Here is a 19,274-nt window from a genome sequence, read left to right as displayed (position 1 = left end):
TCAGTTTTTGGTGCTGGGTCAGTTTGGGGTGATGAGTCTGTCGGGGATGATGAGTCCGTTTCGGGTGATGGTTCAATTTGGGGTGATGTGTCAGTTTGGGTTAATGAGTCAGTTTGGAGTGATGGGTCAGTTTTAGGTCATAGGTCAGTTTGGGTTAATGGGTCAGTTTGTGGAGATGAGTCAGTTTGGGGTTATGGGTCAGTTTGTGGAGGTGCGTCAGTTTGGGGTGATGAGTCTGTTTGGTTTGTTGGGTAACTTTGGGGTGGTGGGTCAGTTTGGGGTGATGAGTCAATTTGGAGTGATGAGTCAGTTTTTGGTGAAGAGACACGTTGGGGTGATGGGTCAGTATATGGTGATGAGTCAGTTTTGAGTGATGGGACAATTTGGGGTGATGGGTCAGTTTGAGGTGATGAGTCAGTGGGGAAATGCGTCAGTTTGGGATGATGAGTCAGTCTGGGTTGATTGGTCAGTTTGGGTTGATAGATCAGTTTGGGGTGATGAGTCACTTTGGAGTGATGAGTGTGTTTTTGGTGATGAGTCAGTTTGGGGTGATGGTTTTTGTTGGGATAATGGGTCAGTTAAGGGTGTTGAATCAGTTTGGTGTAATGGATCAGTTTTTGGTCATGAGTCAGTTTCTGGTGGTGCTTCAATTTGGGGTGATGATTCACTTTGGGGTGATGGGTCAGTTATGGGGTGATGCATCAGTTTGGTGTGATGCGTCAGTTTGGGGCGAGGAGTCAGTTTGCGGTGATGAGTCAGTTTGATGTCATGGATCCATTTGGGGTGATGGGTCAGTTTGGGATGAAGAGTCAGTTTGGAGTGATGTGTCAGTTTTGGTGATGAGACAGTTTGGGGTGATGCGTCACTATGGTGTGATGAGTCAATTTGGGATGATGGGTCAATTTGGGGTGATGTGTCAGTTTGGGGTAATGAGCCAGTTTGGAGTGATGCGTCAGTTTTTTGTGATAGTTCAGTTTGGGCTAATGGGTCAATTTGGGGTGATGAGTCAGTTTGGGGTTATGGGTCAGTTTGTGGAGGTGCGTCAGTTTGGGGTGATGACTCAGTTTGGAGTGATGAGTCAGTTTTTGTTGAAGAGACACGTTGGGGTGATGGGTCAGTTTATGGTGATGAGTCAGTTTTGGGTGATGGGACAATTTGGGGTGATGGGTCAGTTTGGGGTGATGAGTCAGTGGGGAGATGATTCAGTTTGGGATGATGAGTCAGTTTGGAGTGATGGTTTATTTTGGGGTAATGGGTCAGTTAGTGGTGTTGAATGAGTTTGGTGTAATGGATCAGTTTTTGGTCATGAGTCAGTTTCTGGTGGTGCTTCAGTTTGGGGTGATGAGTCACTTTGGGGTGATGGGTTAGTTATGGGGTGATGCGTCAGTTTGGTGTGATGTGTCAGTTTGGGGCGATGAGTCAGTTTGGGGTGATGAGTCAGATTGATGTCATGGATCCATTTGGGGTGATGGGTCAGTTTGGGATGAAGAGTCAGTTTGGAGTGATGTGTCAGTTTTTGGTGATGAGACAGTTTGGGGTGATGGGTCACCATGGTGTGATGAGTCAATTTGGGGTGATGGGTCAATTTGGGGTGATGGCTCAGTTTGGGGTAATGAGTCAGTTTGGAGTGATGCGTCAGTTTTTTGTGATGGTTCAGTTTGGGTTAATGGGTCAATTTGTAGTGATGAGTCAATTTGGGGTGAAGGGTCAGTTTGTGGTGGTGCGTCAGTGTAGGGCGATGAGTCAGTTTTTGGTGAAAAATCAGTTTGGGGTGATGGATCAGTTTGTGATGATGAGTCAGTTTGGCGTGATAGGTCAATTTGGGGTGATGGGTCAGTTTCGGGTGATGAGTCAGATTGGGGTGGTGCATCAGTTTGGGATGATGAGTCAGATTGGGGTGTTGGGTCAGTTTGGGTGATGAGTCAGTTTGGGCTGATGCGTCAGTTTAGGGCGATGAGTCAGTTTTTGGTGAAGAATCAGTTTGGAGTGATGGGTCAGTTTGTGGTGATGTGTCAGTTTGGCGTGAGAGGTCAATTTGGGGTGATGGGTCAATTTGGGGTGATGAGTCAGTAAGGAGTGCTGGGTCAGTTTGGGGTGATGAGTCAGTTTGGAGTGAAGATTCAGTTTTTGGTGATGAGGCAATTTGGGGTGAAGGGTCAGTTTGTGGTGGTGCGTCAGTTTGGGGTGATGAGTCTGTTTGGGTTGATCGGTCAGTTTGGGGTGATGGGTCAGTTTGGGGTGATGAGTCAGTTTGGAGTGATTAGTCAGATTGTGGTGAAGAGTCACTTTAGGGTGATGTGTTAGTTTGGGTGATGAGTCAGTTTGGGGTAATACGTCAGTGTAGGGCGATGAGTCAGTTTTTGGTAAAGAATCAGTTTGGGGTGATGGGTCAGTTTGTGGTGATGAGTCAGTTTGGCGTGATAGGTCAATTTGGGGTGATGAGTCAGTTTGGAGTGAAGAGTTAGTTTTTGGTGATGAGTCAATTTGGGGTGAAGGATCAGTTTGTGGTGGTGCGTCAGTTAGTGGTGTTGAATGAGTTTGGTGTAATGGATCAGTTTTTGGTAATGAGTCAGTTTCTGGTGGTGCTTCAGTTTGGGGTGATGAGTCACTTTGGGGTGATGGGTTAGTTATGGGGTGATGCGTCAGTTTGGTGTGATGTGTCAGTTTGGGGCGATGAGTCAGTTTGGGGTGATGAGTCAGATTGATGTCATGGATCCATTTGGGGTGATGGGTCAGTTTGGGATGAAGAGTCAGTTTGGAGTGATGTGTCAGTTTTTGGTGATGAGACAGTTTGGGGTGATGGGTCACCATGGTGTGATGAGTCAATTTGGGGTGATGGGTCAATTTGGGGTGATGGCTCAGTTTGGGGTAATGAGTCAGTTTGGAGTGATGCGTCAGTTTTTTGTGATTGTTCAGTTTGGGTTAATGGGTCAATTTGTAGTGATGAGTCAATTTGTGGTGAAGGGTCAGTTTGTGGTGGTGCGTCAGTGCAGGGCGATGAGTCAGTTTTTGGTGAAAAATCAGTTTGGGGTGATGGATCAGTTTGTGGTGATGAGTCAGTTTGGCGTGATAGGTCAATTTGGGGTGATGGGTCAGTTTCGGGTGATGAGTCAGATTGGGGTGGTGCATCAGTTTGGGATGATGAGTCAGATTGGGGTGTTGGGTCAGTTTGGGTGATGTGTCAGTTTGGCGTGAGAGGTCAATTTGGGGTGATGGGTCAATTTGGGGTGATGAGTCAGTAAGGAGTGCTGGGTCAGTTTGGGGTGATGAGTCAGTTTGGAGTGAAGATTCAGTTTTTGGTGATGAGGCAATTTGGGGTGAAGGGTCAGTTTGTGGTGGTGCGTCAGTTTGGGGTGATGAGTCTGTTTGGGTTGATCGGTCAGTTTGATGTGATGGGTCAGTTTGGGTGATGAGTCAGTTTGGAGTGATGAATCAGTTTGTGGTGAAGAGTCACTTTGGGGTGATTGTCAGTTTGGGTGATGACTCATTTTGGTGTAATACGTCAGTGCAGGACGATGAGGCAGTTTTTGGTGAAAAATCATTTTGGGGTGATGGGTCAGTTTGTGTGATGAGTCAGTTTGGGCTGATGCGTCAGTTTAGGGCGATGAGTCAGTTTTTGGTGAAGAATCAGTTTGGGGTGATGAGTCAGTTTGGCGTGAGAGGTCAATTTGGGGTGATGGGTCAGTTTGGGGTGATGAGTCAGTTTGGAGTGCTGGTTCAGTTAGGGGTGATGAGTCAGTTTGGAGTGAAGAGTCAGTTTTTGGTGATGAGGCAATTTGGGGTGAAGGGTCAGTTTATGGTGGTGCGTCAGTTTGGGGTGATGAGTCTGTTTGGGTTGATGCGTCAGTTTAGGGCGATGAGTCAGTTTTTGGTGAAGAATCAGTTTGGGGTGATGGGTCAGTTTGTGGTGATGAGTCAGTTTGGCGTGATAGGTCAATTTGGGGTGATGGGTCAGTTTGGGGTGATGAGTCAGATTGGGGTGGTGCGTCAGTTTGGGGTGATGACTCAGATTTGTATGTTGGGTAAGTTTGGGGTGATGAGTCAGTTTGGGCTGATGAGTCAGTTTAGGGCGATGAATCAGTTTTTGGTGAAGAATCAGTTTGGAGTGATGAGTCAGTTTGTGGTGAATAGTCACTTTGGGGTGATGTGTCAGTTTGGTTGATGAGTCAGTTTGGACTGATGAGTCAGTTTTTGGTGAAGAGGCACGTTGGGGTGATGGGTCAGTTTATGGTGATGAGTCAGTTTTGGGTGATGGGACAATTTGGGGTGATGGGTCAGTTTGGGGTGATGAGTCAGTGGGGAGATGCGTCAGTTTGGGATGATGAGCGAGTCTGGGTTGATTGGTCAGTTTGAGTTGATAGGTCAGTTTGGGGTGATGAGTCAGCTTGGAGTGATGAGTAGGTTTTTGGTGATGAGTCAGTTTGGGGTGATGGTTTAGTTTGGGGTAATGGGTCAATTAGTGGTGATGAATCAGTTTGGTGTAATGGATCAGTTTTTGGTCATGAGTCAGTTTCTGGTGGTGCTCCAGTTTGGGATGATGAGTCACTTTGGGGTGATGGGTCAGTTATGGGGTGATGCGTCAGTTTGTTGTGATGTGTCAGATTGGGGCCATGAGTCAGTTTGGGGTGATGAGTCATATTGTGCTGCTGGTTCATTTTGGTGTGATGCGTCAGTTTGGGGTGAAGAATCAGTTTGGAGTGATGAGTCAGTTTTTGGTGCTGGGTCAATTTGGGGTGATGAGTCTGGCGGGTATGATGAGTCCGTTTCGGGTGATGGTTCAATTTGGGGTGATGTGTCAGTTTGGGTTAATGAGTCAGTTTGGAGTGATGGGTCAGTTTTAGGTCATAGGTCAGTTTGGGTTAATGGGTCAGTTTGTGGTGATGAGTCAGTTTGGGGTTATGGGTCAGTTTGTGGAGGTGCGTCAGTTTGGGGTGATGAGTCTGTTTGGTTTGTTGGGTAACTTTGGGGTGGTGGGTCGGTTTGGGGTGATGAGTCAATTTGGAGTGATGAGTCAGTTTGTGGTGAAGAGACAAGTTGGGGTGATGGGTCAGTATATGGTGATGAGTCAGTTTTGAGTGATGGGACAATCTGGGGTGATGATTCAGTTTGGTGTGATGCGTCAGTTTGGGGCGATGAGTCAGTTTGGGGTGATGAGTCAGTTTGATGTCATGGATTCATTTGGGGTGATGGGTCAGTTTGGGATGAAGAGTCAGTTTGGAGTGATATGTCAGTTTTGGTGATGAGACAGTTTGGGGTGATGGGTCACTATGGTGTGATGAGTCAATTTGGGGTGATGGGTCAATTTGGGGTGATGTGTCAGTTTGGGGTAATGAGCCAGTTTGGAGTAATGCGTCAGTTGTTTGTGATGGTTCAGTTTGGGTTAATGGGTCAATTTGTTGTGATGAGTCAATTTGGGGTAAAGGGTCAGTTTGTGGTGGTGCGTCAGTGTAGGGCGATGAGTCAGTTTTTGGTGAAGAGACATGTTGGGGTGATGGGTCAGTATATGGTGATGAGTCAGTTTTGAGTGATGGGACAATTTGGGGTGATGGGTCAGTTTGGGGTGATGAGTCAGTGGGGAGATGTGTCAGTTTGGGATGATGAGTCAGTCTGGGTTGATTGGTCAGTTTGGGTTGATAGATCAGTTTGGGGTGATGAGTCAGTTTGGGGTGATGGTTTATTTTGGGGTAATGTGTCAGTTAGTGGTGTTGAATCAGTTTGGTGCAATGGATCAGTTTTTGGTCATGAGTCAGTTACTGGTGGAGCTTCAGTTTGTGGTGATGAGTCACTTTGGGGTGATGGGTCAGTTATGGGGTGATGCGTCAGTTTGGTGTGATGCGTCAGTTTGGGGCGATGAGTCAGTTTGGGGTGATGAGTCAGTTTGATGTCATGGATCCATTTGAGGTGATGGGTCAGTTTGGGATGAAGTGTCAGTTTGGAGTGATGTGTCAGTTTTTGGTGATGAGACTGTTTGGGGTGATAGGTCACTGTGGTGTGATGAGTCAATTTGGGGTGATTGGTCAATTTGGGGTGATGGGTCAGTTTGGGGTAATGAGCCAGTTTGGAGTGATGCGTCAGTTTTTTGTGATGGTTCAGTTTGGGTTAATGGGTCAATTTGTTGTGATGAATCAATTTGGGGTGAAGGGTCAATTTGTGGTGGTGCGTCAGTGCAGGGCGATGAGTCAGTTTTGGTGAAAAATCAGTTTGGCGTGATAGGTCAATTTGGGGTGATGGGTCAGTTTGGGGTGATGAGTCAGATTGGGGTGATGAGTCAGATTGGGGTGTTGGGACAGTTTGGGTGATGAGTCAGTTTGGGCTGATGCGTCAGTTTCGGGCGATGAGTCAGTTTTTGGTGAAGAATCAGTTTGGGGTGATGGGTCAGTTTGTGGTGATGAGTCAGTTTGGCGTGAGTGGTCAATTTGGGGTGATGGGTCAGTTTGGGGTGATGAGTCAGTTTAGAGTGCTGGGTCAGTTTGGGGTGATGAGTCAGTTTGGTGTGATGCGTCAGTTTGGTGCGATGTGTCAGTTTGGGGTGATGAGTCAGTTTTTGGTGATGTGTCAGTTTGGGGTGATGGTTCAGTTGGGGTGATGGTTCAGTTTGGGGTGATGGTTCATTTTTGGTTGATGTGTCAGTTTTGTGTGATGCATCGGTTTGAGGCAATGAGTCAGTTTGGGGTGATGAGTCAGTTTACGGTGATGGGTCAGTTTGGGGTGATGGGTCAATTTTGGATGTATATTCAATTTGGAGTGATGAGTCAGTTTTAGCTGATGGGTCAGTTTGGGGTGATGGGTCAGTTTTTGGTGAAGAATCAGTTTGGGGTGATGGGTCAGTTTGTGGTGATGAGTCAGTTTGGCGTGATAGGTCAATTTGGGGTGATGGGTCAGTTTGGGGTGATGAGTCAGATTGGGGTGGTGCGTCAGTTTGGGGTGATGACTCAGATTTGTATGTTGGGTAAGTTTGGGGTGATGAGTCAGTTTGGGCTGATGCGTCAGTTTAGGGCGATGAGTCAGTTTTTGGTGAAGAATCAGTTTGGAGTGATGAGTCAGTTTGTGGTGAAGATTCACTTTGGGGTGATGTGTCAGTTTGGTTGATGAGTCAGTTTGGACTGATGAGTCAGTTTTTGGTGAACAGACACGTTGGGGTGATGGGTCAGTTTATGGTGATGAGTCAGTTTTGGGTGATGGGACAATTTGGGGTGATGGGTCAGTTTGGGGTGATGAGTCAGTGGGGAGATGCGGCAGTTTGGGATGATGAGCCAGTCTGGGTTGATTGGTCAGTTTGGGTTGATAGGTCAGTTTGGGGTGATGAGTCAGCTTGGAGTGATGAGTAAGTTTTTGGTGATGAGTCAGTTTGGGGTGATGGTTTAGTTTGGGGTAATGGGTCAATTAGTGGTGATGAATCAGTTTGGTGTAATGGATCAGTTTTTGGTCATGAGTCAGTTTCTGGTGGTGCTCCAGTTTGGGGTGATGAGTCACTTTGGGGTGATGGGTCAGTTATGGGGTGATGCGTCAGTTTGGTGTGATGCTTCAGTTTGGGGTGATGGGTCAGTTTAGGGTGATTGGCTACCTTGGGGTGCTGATTACTTTGGGGTGAAGATTTAATTTGGGGTGATGGTTCAGTTTGGGGTGATGCGTCAGTTTGTTGTGATGTGTCAGATTGGGGCCATGAGTCAGTTAGGGGTGATGAGTCATATTGTGCTGCTGGTTCATTTTGGTGTGATGGGTCAGTTTGGGGTGAAGAATCAGTTTGGAGTGATGAGTCAGTTTTTGGTGCTGGGTCAATTTGGGGTGATGAGTCTGTCGGGTATGATGAGTCCGTTTCGGGAGATGGTTCAATTTGGGGTGATGTGTCAGTTTGGGTTAATGAGTCAGTTTGGAGTGATGGGTCAGTTTTAGGTCATAGGTCAGTTTGGGTTAATGGGTCACTTTGTGGTGATGAGTCATTTTGGGGTTATGGGTCAGTTTGTGGAGGTGCGTCAGTTTGGGGAGATGAGTCCGTTTGGTTTGTTGGGTAACTTTGGGGTGGTGGGTCAGTTTGGGGTGATGATTCAATTTGGAGTGATGAGTCAGTTTGTGGTGAAGAGACACGTTGGGGTGATGGGTCAGTATATGGTGATGAGTCAGTTTTGAGTGATGGGACAATCTGGGGTGATGGGTCAGTTTGGGGTGATGAGTCAGGGGGGAAATGCGTCAGTTTGGGATGATGAGTCAGTCTGGGTTGATTGGTCAGTTTGGGTTGATAGATCAGTTTGGGGTGATGAGTCAGTTTGGAGTGATGAGTGTGTTTTTGGTGATGAGTCAGTTTGGGGTGATGGTTTATTTTGGGGTAATGGGTCAGTTAGTGGTGTTGAATCAGTTTGGTGTAATGGATCAGTTTTTGGTCATGAGTCAGTTTCTGGTGGTGCTTCAATTTGGGGTGATGATTCACTTTGTGGTGATGGGTCAGTTATGGGGTGATGCGTCAGTTTGGTGTGATGCGTCAGTTTGGGGCGATGAGTCAGTTTGGGGTGATGAGTCAGTTTGATGTCATGGATCCATTTGGGGTGATGGGTCAGTTTGGGATGAAGAGTCAGTTTGGAGTGATATGTCAGTTTTGGTGATGAGACAGTTTGGGGTGATGGGTCACTATGGTGTGATGAGTCAATTTGGGGTGATGGGTCAATTTGGGGTGATGTGTCAGTTTGGGGTAATGAGCCAGTTTGGAGTGATGCGTCAGTTTTTTGTGATGGTTCAGTTTGGGTTAATGGGTCAATTTGTTGTGATGAGTCAATTTGGGGTAAAGGGTCAGTTTGTGGTGGTGCGTCAGTGTAGGGCGATGAGTCAGTTTTTGGTGAAGAGACACGTTGGGGTGATGGGTCAGTATATGGTGATGAGTCAGTTTTGAGTGATGGGACAATTTGGGGTGATGGGTCAGTTTGGGGTGATGAGTCAGTGGGGAGATGTGTCAGTTTGGGATGATGAGTCAGTCTGGGGTGATTGGTCAGTTTGGGTTGACAGATCAGTTTGGGGTGATGAGACAGTTTGGAGTGATGAGTATGTTTCTGGTGATGAGTCAGTTTGGGGTGATGGTTTATTTTGGGGTAATGTGTCAGTTAGTGGTGTTGAATCAGTTTGGTGCAATGGATCAGTTTTTGGTCATGAGTCAGTTACTGGTGGAGCTTCAGTTTGTGGTGATGAGTCACTTTGGGGTGATGGGTCAGTTATGGGGTGATGCCTCAGTTTGGTGTGATGCGTCAGTTTGGGGCGATCAGTCAGTTTGGGGTGATGAGTCAGTGGATTGTCATGGATCCATTTGGGGTGATGGGTCAGTTTGGGATGAAGTGTCAGTTTGGAGTGATGTGTCAGTTTTTAGTGATGAGACAGTTTGGGGTGATAGGTCACTGTGGTGTGATGAGTCAATTTGGGGTGATGGGTCAATTTGGGGTGATGGGTCAGTTTGGGTTATGAGCCAGTTTGGAGTGATGCGTCAGTTTTTTGTGATGGTTCAGTTTGGGTTAATGGGTCAATTTGTTGTGATGTGTCAATTTGGGGTGAAGGGTCAATTTGTGGTGGTGCGTCAGTGCAGGGCGATGAGTCAGTTTTGGTGAAAAATCAGTTTGGCGTGATAGGTCAATTTGGGGTGATGGGTCAGTTTGGGGTGATGAGTCAGATTGGAGTGGTGCGTCAGTTTGGGGTGATGAGTCAGATTGGGGTGTTGGGACAGTTTGGGTGATGAGTCAGTTTGGGCTGATGCGTCAGTTTCGGGCGATGAGTCAGTTTTTGGTGAAGAATCAGTTTGGGGTGATGGGTCAGTTTGTGGTGATGAGTCAGTTTGGCGTGAGAGGTCAATTTGGGGTGATGGGTCAGTTTGGGGTGATGAGTCAGTTTGGAGTGCTGGGTCAGTTTGGGGTGATGAGTCAGTTTGGAGTGAAGATTCAATTTTTGGTGATGAGGCAATTTGGGGTGAAGGGTCAGTTATGGGGTGATGCGTCAGTTTGGTGTGATGCATCAGTTTGGGGCGATGAGTCAGTTTGGGGTGATGAGTCAGTTTTTGGTGAAGAATCAGTTTGGAGTGATGGGTCAGTTTGTGGTGATGTGTCAGTTTGGCGTGAGAGGTCAATTTGGGGTGATGGGTCAATTTGGGGTGATGAGTCAGTAAGGAGTGCTGGGTCAGTTTGGGGTGATGAGTCAGTTTGGAGTGAAGATTCAGTTTTTGGTGATGAGGCAATTTGGGGTGAAGGGTCAGTTTGTGGTGGTGCGTCAGTTTGGGGTGATGAGTCTGTTTGGGTTGATCGGTCAGTTTGGGGTGATGGGTCAGTTTGGGGTGATGAGTCAGTTTGGAGTGATTAGTCAGATTGTGGTGAAGAGTCACTTTAGGGTGATGTGTTAGTTTGGGTGATGAGTCAGTTTGGGGTAATACGTCAGTGTAGGGCGATGAGTCAGTTTTTGGTAAAGAATCAGTTTGGGGTGATGGGTCAGTTTGTGGTGATGAGTCAGTTTGGCGTGATAGGTCAATTTGGGGTGATGAGTCAGTTTGGAGTGAAGAGTTAGTTTTTGGTGATGAGTCAATTTGGGGTGAAGGATCAGTTTGTGGTGGTGCGTCAGTTTGGGGTGATGAGTCTGTTTGGGTTGATGGGTCATTTTGGGGTGATGAGTCAGTTTGGAGTGATGGTTTATTTTGGGGTAATGGGTCAGTTAGTGGTGTTGAATGAGTTTGGTGTAATGGATCAGTTTTTGGTAATGAGTCAGTTTCTGGTGGTGCTTCAGTTTGGAGTGATGAGTCACTTTGGGGTGATGGGTTAGTTATGGGGTGAAGCGTCAGTTTGGTGTGATGTGTCAGTTTGGGGCGATGAGTCAGTTTGGGGTGATGAGTCAGATTGATGTCATGGATCCATTTGGGGTGATGGGTCAGTTTGGGATGAAGAGTCAGTTTGGAGTGATGTGTCAGTTTTTGGTGATGAGACAGTTTGGGGTGATGGGTCACCATGGTGTGATGAGTCAATTTGGGGTGATGGGTCAATTTGGGGTGATGGCTCAGTTTGGGGTAATGAGTCAGTTTGGAGTGATGCGTCAGTTTTTTGTGATTGTTCAGTTTGGGTTAATGGGTCAATTTGTAGTGATGAGTCAATTTGTGGTGAAGGGTCAGTTTGTGGTGGTGCGTCAGTGCAGGGCGATGAGTCAGTTTTTGGTGAAAAATCAGTTTGGGGTGATGGATCAGTTTGTGGTGATGAGTCAGTTTGGCGTGATAGGTCAATTTGGGGTGATGGGTCAGTTTCGGGTGATGAGTCAGATTGGGGTGGTGCATCAGTTTGGGATGATGAGTCAGATTGGGGTGTTGGGTCAGTTTGGGTGATGTGTCAGTTTGGCGTGAGAGGTCAATTTGGGGTGATGGGTCAATTTGGGGTGATGAGTCAGTAAGGAGTGCTGGGTCAGTTTGGGGTGATGAGTCAGTTTGGAGTGAAGATTCAGTTTTTGGTGATGAGGCAATTTGGGGTGAAGGGTCAGTTTGTGGTGGTGCGTCAGTTTGGGGTGATGAGTCTGTTTGGGTTGATCGGTCAGTTTGAGGTGATGGGTCAGTTTGGGTGATGAGTCAGTTTGGAGTGATGAATCAGTTTGTGGTGAAGAGTCACTTTGGGGTGATTGTCAGTTTGGGTGATGACTCATTTTGGTGTAATACGTCAGTGCAGGGCGATGAGGCAGTTTTTGGTGAAAAATCATTTTGGGGTGATGGGTCAGTTTGTGGTGATGAGTCAGTTTGGGCTGATGCGTCAGTTTAGGGCGATGAGTCAGTTTTTGGTGAAGAATCAGTTTGGGGTGATGAGTCAGTTTGGCGTGAGAGGTCAATTTGGGGTGATGGGTCAGTTTTGGGTGATGAGTCAGTTTTGAGTGCTGGTTCAGTTAGGGGTGATGAGTCAGTTTGGAGTGAAGAGTCAGTTTTTGGTGATGAGGCAATTTGGGGTGAAGGGTCAGTTTATGGTGGTGCGTCAGTTTGGGGTGATGAGTCTGTTTGGGTTGATGCGTCAGTTTAGGGCGATGAGTCAGTTTTTGGTGAAGAATCAGTTTGGGGTGATGGGTCAGTTTGTGGTGATGAGTCAGTTTGGCGTGATAGGTCAATTTGGGGTGATGGGTCAGTTTGGGGTGATGAGTCAGATTGGGGTGGTGCGTCAGTTTGGGGTGATGACTCAGATTTGTATGTTGGGTAAGTTTGGGGTGATGAGTCAGTTTGGGCTGATGAGTCAGTTTAGGGCGATGAGTCAGTTTTTGGTGAAGAATCAGTTTGGATTGATGAGTCACTTTGTGGTGAATAGTCACTTTGGGGTGATGTGTCAATTTGGTTGATGAGTCAGTTTGGACTGATGAGTCAGTTTTTGGTGAAGAGGCACGTTGGGGTGATGGGTCAGTTTATGGTGATGAGTCAGTTTTGGGTGATGGGACAATTTGGGGTGATGGGTCAGTTTGGGGTGAATAGTCAGTGGGGAGATGCGTCAGTTTGGGATGATGAGCGAGTCTGGGTTGATTGGTCAGTTTGAGTTGATAGGTCAGTTTGGGATGATGAGTCAGCTTGGAGTGATGAGTAAGTTTTTGGTGATGAGTCAGTTTGGGGTGATGGTTTAGTTTGGGGTAATGGGTCAATTAGTGGTGATGAATCAGTTTGGTGTAATGGATCAGTTTTTGGTCATGAGTCAGTTTCTGGTGGTGCTCCAGTTTGGGATGATGAGTCACTTTGGGGTGATGGGTCAGTTATGGGGTGATGCGTCAGTTTGTTGTGATGTGTCAGATTGGGGCCATGAGTCAGTTTGGGGTGATGAGTCATATTGTGCTGCTGGTTCATTTTGGTGTGATGCGTCAGTTTGGGGTGAAGAATCAGTTTGGAGTGATGAGTCAGTTTTTGGTGCTGGGTCAATTTGGGGTGATGAGTCTGTCGGGTATGATGAGTCCGTTTCGGGTGATGGTTCAATTTGGGGTGATGTGTCAGTTTGGGTTAATGAGTCAGTTTGGAGTGATGGGTCAGTTTTAGGTCATAGGTCAGTTTGGGTTAATGGGTCAGTTTGTGGTGATGAGTCAGTTTGGGGTTATGGGTCAGTTTGTGGAGGTGCGTCAGTTTGGGGTGATGAGTCTGTTTGGTTTGTTGGGTAACTTTGGGGTGGTGGGTCGGTTTGGGGTGATGAATCAATTTGGAGTGATGAGTCAGTTTGTGGTGAAGAGACAAGTTGGGGTGATGGGTCAGTATATGGTGATGAGTCAGTTTTGAGTGATGGGACAATCTGGGGTGATGATTCAGTTTGGTGTGATGCGTCAGTTTGGGGCGATGAGTCAGTTTGGGGTGATGAGTCAGTTTGATGTCATGGATTCATTTGGGGTGATGGGTCAGTTTGGGATGAAGAGTCAGTTTGGAGTGATATGTCAGTTTTGGTGATGAGACAGTTTGGGGTATGGGTCACTATGGTGTGATGAGTCAATTTGGGGTGATGGGTCAATTTGGGGTGATGTGTCAGTTTGGGGTAATGAGCCAGTTTGGAGTAATGCGTCAGTTGTTTGTGATGGTTCAGTTTGGGTTAATGGGTCAATTTGTTGTGATGAGTCAATTTGGGGTAAAGGGTCAGTTTGTGGTGGTGCGTCAGTGTAGGGCGATGAGTCAGTTTTTGGTGAAGAGACACGTTGGGGTGATGGGTCAGTATATGGTGATGAGTCAGTTTTGAGTGATGGGACAATTTGGGGTGATGGGTCAGTTTGGGGTGATGAGTCAGTGGGGAGATGTGTCAGTTTGGGATGATGAGTCAGTCTGGGTTGATTGGTCAGTTTGGGTTGATAGATCAGTTTGGGGTGATGAGTCAGTTTGGAGTGATGAGTATGTTTCTGGTGATGAGTCAGTTTGGGGTGATGGTTTATTTTGGGGTAATGTGTCAGTTAGTGGTGTTGAATCAGTTTGGTGCAATGGATCAGTTTTTGGTCATGAGTCAGTTACTGGTGGAGCTTCAGTTTGTGGTGATGAGTCACTTTGGGGTGATGGGTCAGTTATGGGGTGATGCGTCAGTTTGGTGTGATGCGTCAGTTTGGGGCGATGAGTCAGTTTGGGGTGATGAGTCAGTTTGATGGCATGGATCCATTTGGGGTGATGGGTCAGTTTGGGATGAAGTGTCAGTTTGGAGTGATGTGTCAGTTTTTGGTGATGAGACTGTTTGGGGTGATAGGTCACTGTGGTGTGATGAGTCAATTTGGGGTGATTGGTCAATTTGGGGTGATGGGTCAGTTTGGGGTAATGAGCCAGTTTGGAGTGATGCGTCAGTTTTTTGTGATGGTTCAGTTTGGGTTAATGGGTCAATTTGTTGTGATGAGTCAATTTGGGGTGAAGGGTCAATTTGTGGTGGTGCGTCAGTGCAGGGCGATGAGTCAGTTTTGGTGAAAAATCAGTTTGGCGTGATAGGTCAATTTGGGGTGATGGGTCAGTTTGGGGTGATGAGTCAGATTGGGGTGATGAGTCAGATTGGGGTGTTGGGACAGTTTGGGTGATGAGTCAGTTTGGGCTGATGCGTCAGTTTCGGGCGATGAGTCAGTTTTTGGTGAAGAATCAGTTTGGGGTGATGGGTCAGTTTGTGGTGATGAGTCAGTTTGGCGTGAGTGGTCAATTTGGGGTGATGGGTCAGTTTGGGGTGATGAGTCAGTTTAGAGTGCTGGGTCAGTTTGGGGTGATGAGTCAGTTTGGTGTGATGCGTCAGTTTGGTGCGATGAGTCAGTTTGGGGTGATGAGTCAGTTTTTGGTGATGTGTCAGTTTGGGGTGATGGTTCAGTTGGGGTGATGGTTCAGTTTGGGGTGATGGTTCATTTTTGGTTGATGTGTCAGTTTTGTGTGATGCATCAGTTTGAGGCAATGAGTCAGTTTGGGGTGATGAGTCAGTTTACGGTGATGGGTCAGTTTGGGGTGATGGGTCAATTTTGGATGTATATTCAATTTGGAGTGATGAGTCAGTTTTAGCTGATGGGTCAGTTTGGGGTGATGGGTCAGTTTTTGGTGAAGAATCAGTTTGGGGTGATGGGTCAGTTTGTGGTGATGAGTCAGTTTGGCGTGATAGGTCAATTTGGGGTGATGGGTCAGTTTGGGGTGATGAGTCAGATTGGGGTGGTGCGTCAGTTTGGGGTGATGACTCAGATTTGTATGTTGGGTAAGTTTGGGGTGATGAGTCAGTTTGGGCTGATGCGTCAGTTTAGGGCGATGAGTCAGTTTTTGGTGAAGAATCAGTTTGGAGTGATGAGTCAGTTTGTGGTGAAGAGTCACTTTGGGGTGATGTGTCAGTTTGGTTGATGAGTCAGTTTGGACTGATGAGTCAGTTTTTGGTGAACCGACACGTTGGGGTGATGGGTCAGTTTATGGTGATGAGTCAGTTTTGGGTGATGGGACAATTTGGGGTGATGGGTCAGTTTGGGGTGATGAGTCAGTGGGGAGATGCGGCAGTTTGGGATGATGAGCCAGTCTGGGTTGATTGGTCAGTTTGGGTTGATAGGTCAGTTTGGGGTGATGAGTCAGCTTGGAGTGATGAGTAAGTTTTTGGTGATGAGTCAGTTTGGGGTGATGGTTTAGTTTGGGGTAATGGGTCAATTAGTGGTGATGAATCAGTTTGGTGTAATGGATCAGTTTTTGGTCATGAGTCAGTTTCTGGTGGTGCTCCAGTTTGGGGTGATGAGTCACTTTGGGGTGATGGGTCAGTTATGGGGTGATGCGTCAGTTTGGTGTGATGCTTCAGTTTGGGGTGATGGGTCAGTTTAGGGTGATTGGCTACCTTGGGGTGCTGATTACTTTGGGGTGAAGATTTAATTTGGGGTGATGGTTCAGTTTGGGGTGATGCGTCAGTTTGTTGTGATGTGTCAGATTGGGGCCATGAGTCAGTTAGGGGTGATGAGTCATATTGTGCTGCTGGTTCATTTTGGTGTGATGGGTCAGTTTGGGGTGAAGAATCAGTTTGGAGTGATGAGTCAGTTTTTGGTGCTGGGTCAACTTGGGGTGATGAGTCTGTCGGGTATGATGAGTCCGTTTCGGGAGATGGTTCAATTTGGGGTGATGTGTCAGTTTGGGTTAATGAGTCAGTTTGGAGTGATGGGTCAGTTTTAGGTCATAGGTCAGTTTGGGTTAATGGGTCACTTTGTGGTGATGAGTCAGTTTGGGGTTATGGGTCAGTTTGTGGAGGTGCGTCAGTTTGGGGAGATGAGTCCGTTTGGTTTGTTGGGTAACTTTGGGGTGGTGGGTCAGTTTGGGGTGATGATTCAATTTGGAGTGATGAGTCAGTTTGTGGTGAAGAGACACGTTGGGGTGATGGGTCAGTATATGGTGATGAGTCAGTTTTGAGTGATGGGACAATCTGGGGTGATGGGTCAGTTTGGGGTGATGAGTCAGGGGGGAAATGCGTCAGTTTGGGATGATGAGTCAGTCTGGGTTGATTGGTCAGTTTGGGTTGATAGATCAGTTTGGGGTGATGAGTCAGTTTGGAGTGATGAGTGTGTTTTTGGTGATGAGTCAGTTTGGGGTGATGGTTTATTTTGGGGTAATGGGTCAGTTAGTGGTGTTGAATCAGTTTGGTGTAATGGATCAGTTTTTGGTCATGAGTCAGTTTCTGGTGGTGCTTCAATTTGGGGTGATGATTCACTTTGTGGTGATAGGTCAGTTATGGGGTGATGCGTCAGTTTGGTGTGATGCGTCAGTTTGGGGCGATGAGTCAGTTTGGGGTGATGAGTCAGTTTGATGTCATGGATCCATTTGGGGTGATGGGTCAGTTTGGGATGAAGAGTCAGTTTGGAGTGATATGTCAGTTTTGGTGATGAGACAGTTTGGGGTGATGGGTCACTATGGTGTGATGAGTCAATTTGGGGTGATGGGTCAATTTGGGGTGATGTGTCAGTTTGGGGTAATGAGCCAGTTTGGAGTGATGCGTCAGTTTTTTGTGATGGTTCAGTTTGGGTTAATGGGTCAATTTGTTGTGATGAGTCAATTTGGGGTAAAGGGTCAGTTTGCGGTGGTGCGTCAGTGTAGGGCGATGAGTCAGTTTTTGGTGAAGAGACACGTTGGGGTGATGGGTCAGTATATGGTGATGAGTCAGTTTTGAGTGATGGGACAATTTGGGGTGATGGGTCAGTTTGGGGTGATGAGTCAGTGGGGAGATGTGTCAGTTTGGGATGATGAGTCAGTCTGGGGTGATTGGTCAGTTTGGGTTGACAGGTCAGTTTGGGGTGATGAGTCAGTTTGGAGTGATGAGTATGTTTCTGGTGATGAGTCAGTTTGGGGTGATGGTTTATTTTGGGGTAATGTGTCAGTTAGTGGTGTTGAATCAGTTTGGTGCAATGGATCAGTTTTTGGTCATGAGTCAGTTACTGGTGGAGCTTCAGTTTGTGGTGATGAGTCACTTTGGGGTGATGGGTCAGTTATGGGGTGATGCCTCAGTTTGGTGTGATGCGTCAGTTTGGGGCGATCAGTCAGTTTGGGGTGATGAGTCAGTGGATTGTCATGGATCCATTTGGGGTGATGGGTCAGTTTGGGATGAAGTGTCAGTTTGGAGTGATGTGTCAGTTTTTAGTGATGAGACAGTTTGGGGTGATAGGTCACTGTGGTGTGATGAGTCAATTTGGGGTGATGGGTCAATTTGGGGTGATGGGTCAGTTTGGGTTATGAGCCAGTTTGGAGTGATGCGTCAGTTTTTTGTGATGGTTCAGTTTGGGTTAATGGGTCAATTTGTTGTGATGTGTCAATTTGGGGTGAAGGGTCAATTTGTGGTGGTGCGTCAGTGCAGGGCGATGAGTCAGTTTTGGTGAAAAATCAGTTTGGCGTGATAGGTCAATTTGGGGTGATGGGTCAGTTTGGGGTGATGAGTCAGATTGGAGTGGTGCGTCAGTTTGGGGTGATGAGTCAGATTGGGGTGTTGGGACAGTTTGGGTGATGAGTCAGTTTGGGCTGATGCGTCAGTTTCGGGCGATGAGTCAGTTTTTGGTGAAGAATCAGTTTGGGGTGATGGGTCAGTTTGTGGTGATGAGTCAGTTTGGCGTGAGAGGTCAATTTGGGGTGATGGGTCAGTTTGGGGTGATGAGTCAGTTTGGAGTGCTGGGTCAGTTTGGGGTGATGAGTCAGTTTGGAGTGAAGATTCAATTTTTGGTGATGAGGCAATTTGGGGTGAAGGGTCAGTTATGGGGTGATGCGTCAGTTTGGTGTGATGCATCAGTTTGGGGCGATGAGTCAGTTTGGGGTGATGAGTCAGTTTTTGGTGATGTGTCAGTTTGGGGTGATGGTTCAGTTGGGGTGATGGTTCAGTTTGGGGTGATGGTTCATTTTTGGTTGATGCGTCAGTTTTGTGTGATGCGTCAGTTTGAGGCGATGAGTCAGTTTGGGGTGATGAGTCAATTTACGGTGATGGGTCAGTTTGGGGTGATGGATCAATTTTGGATGTATATTCAATTTGGAGTGATGAGTCAGTTTTTGCTGATGGGTCAGTTTGGGGTGATGGGTCAGTATGTTGTGATGAGTCAGTTTGGGGTGATGGATCAATATGGGGTGATAGGTCAGTTTGGGGTAATGAGTCAGTTTTGAGTGATGGGTGAGTTTTTGGTGATGGGTCAGTTTCGATTAATGGGTCAGTTTGAGGTGCTGCCTCAGTTTGAGGTGATGTGCCTGTTTGGGTTGATGGGTCAGTTTGGGGTGATGGGTCAGTTTGGGGTGAAGAGTCAGTTTTTGGTAATGGGACAATTTGGGGTGATGGGTCAGTTTGGTGTGTGAATCAGTTTGGGGTGATGGGTCAGGTTGGGGTGATGAGTCAGTGGGGCGATGCGTTAGTTTGGAATAATGAGTCAGTTTGGATTGATTGGTCAGTTTGGAGTGATGGGCCGGTTTGGTGTGATAAGTCAGTTTGGAGTGATGAGTATGTTTTTGGTGATAAGTCATTTTGGGGTGAATGAGTCAGTTTGGGGTGATGGTTCAGTTTGGGGTGATGGGTCAGTTTGGGGTGATGGGGCAGTTTGGGGTGATGGGTCAGTTCAAGGTGATGGGCCAGGTTGGAGTGAAGAATCAGTTTGGGATGATGGGTCAGTTTGGGGTAATGAGTCAGTTTGGAGTGATGCGTCAGTTTTTTGTGATGGTTCAGTTTGCGTTAATGGGTCAATTTGTAGTGATGAGTCAATTTGGGGTGAAGGGTCAGTTTGTGGTGGTGCGTCAGTGTAGGGCGATGTGTCAGTTTTTGGTGAAAAATCAGTTTGGGGTGATGGATCAGTTTGTGGTGATGAGTCAGTTTGGCGTGATAGGTCAATTTGGGGTGATGGGTCAGTTT

This window comes from Pristiophorus japonicus, chromosome 33 (assembly GCF_044704955.1).
Source record: "Pristiophorus japonicus isolate sPriJap1 chromosome 33, sPriJap1.hap1, whole genome shotgun sequence".
Lineage (NCBI taxonomy): Eukaryota > Metazoa > Chordata > Chondrichthyes > Pristiophoridae > Pristiophorus > Pristiophorus japonicus.
This window is presented reverse-complemented; position numbering follows the sequence as displayed.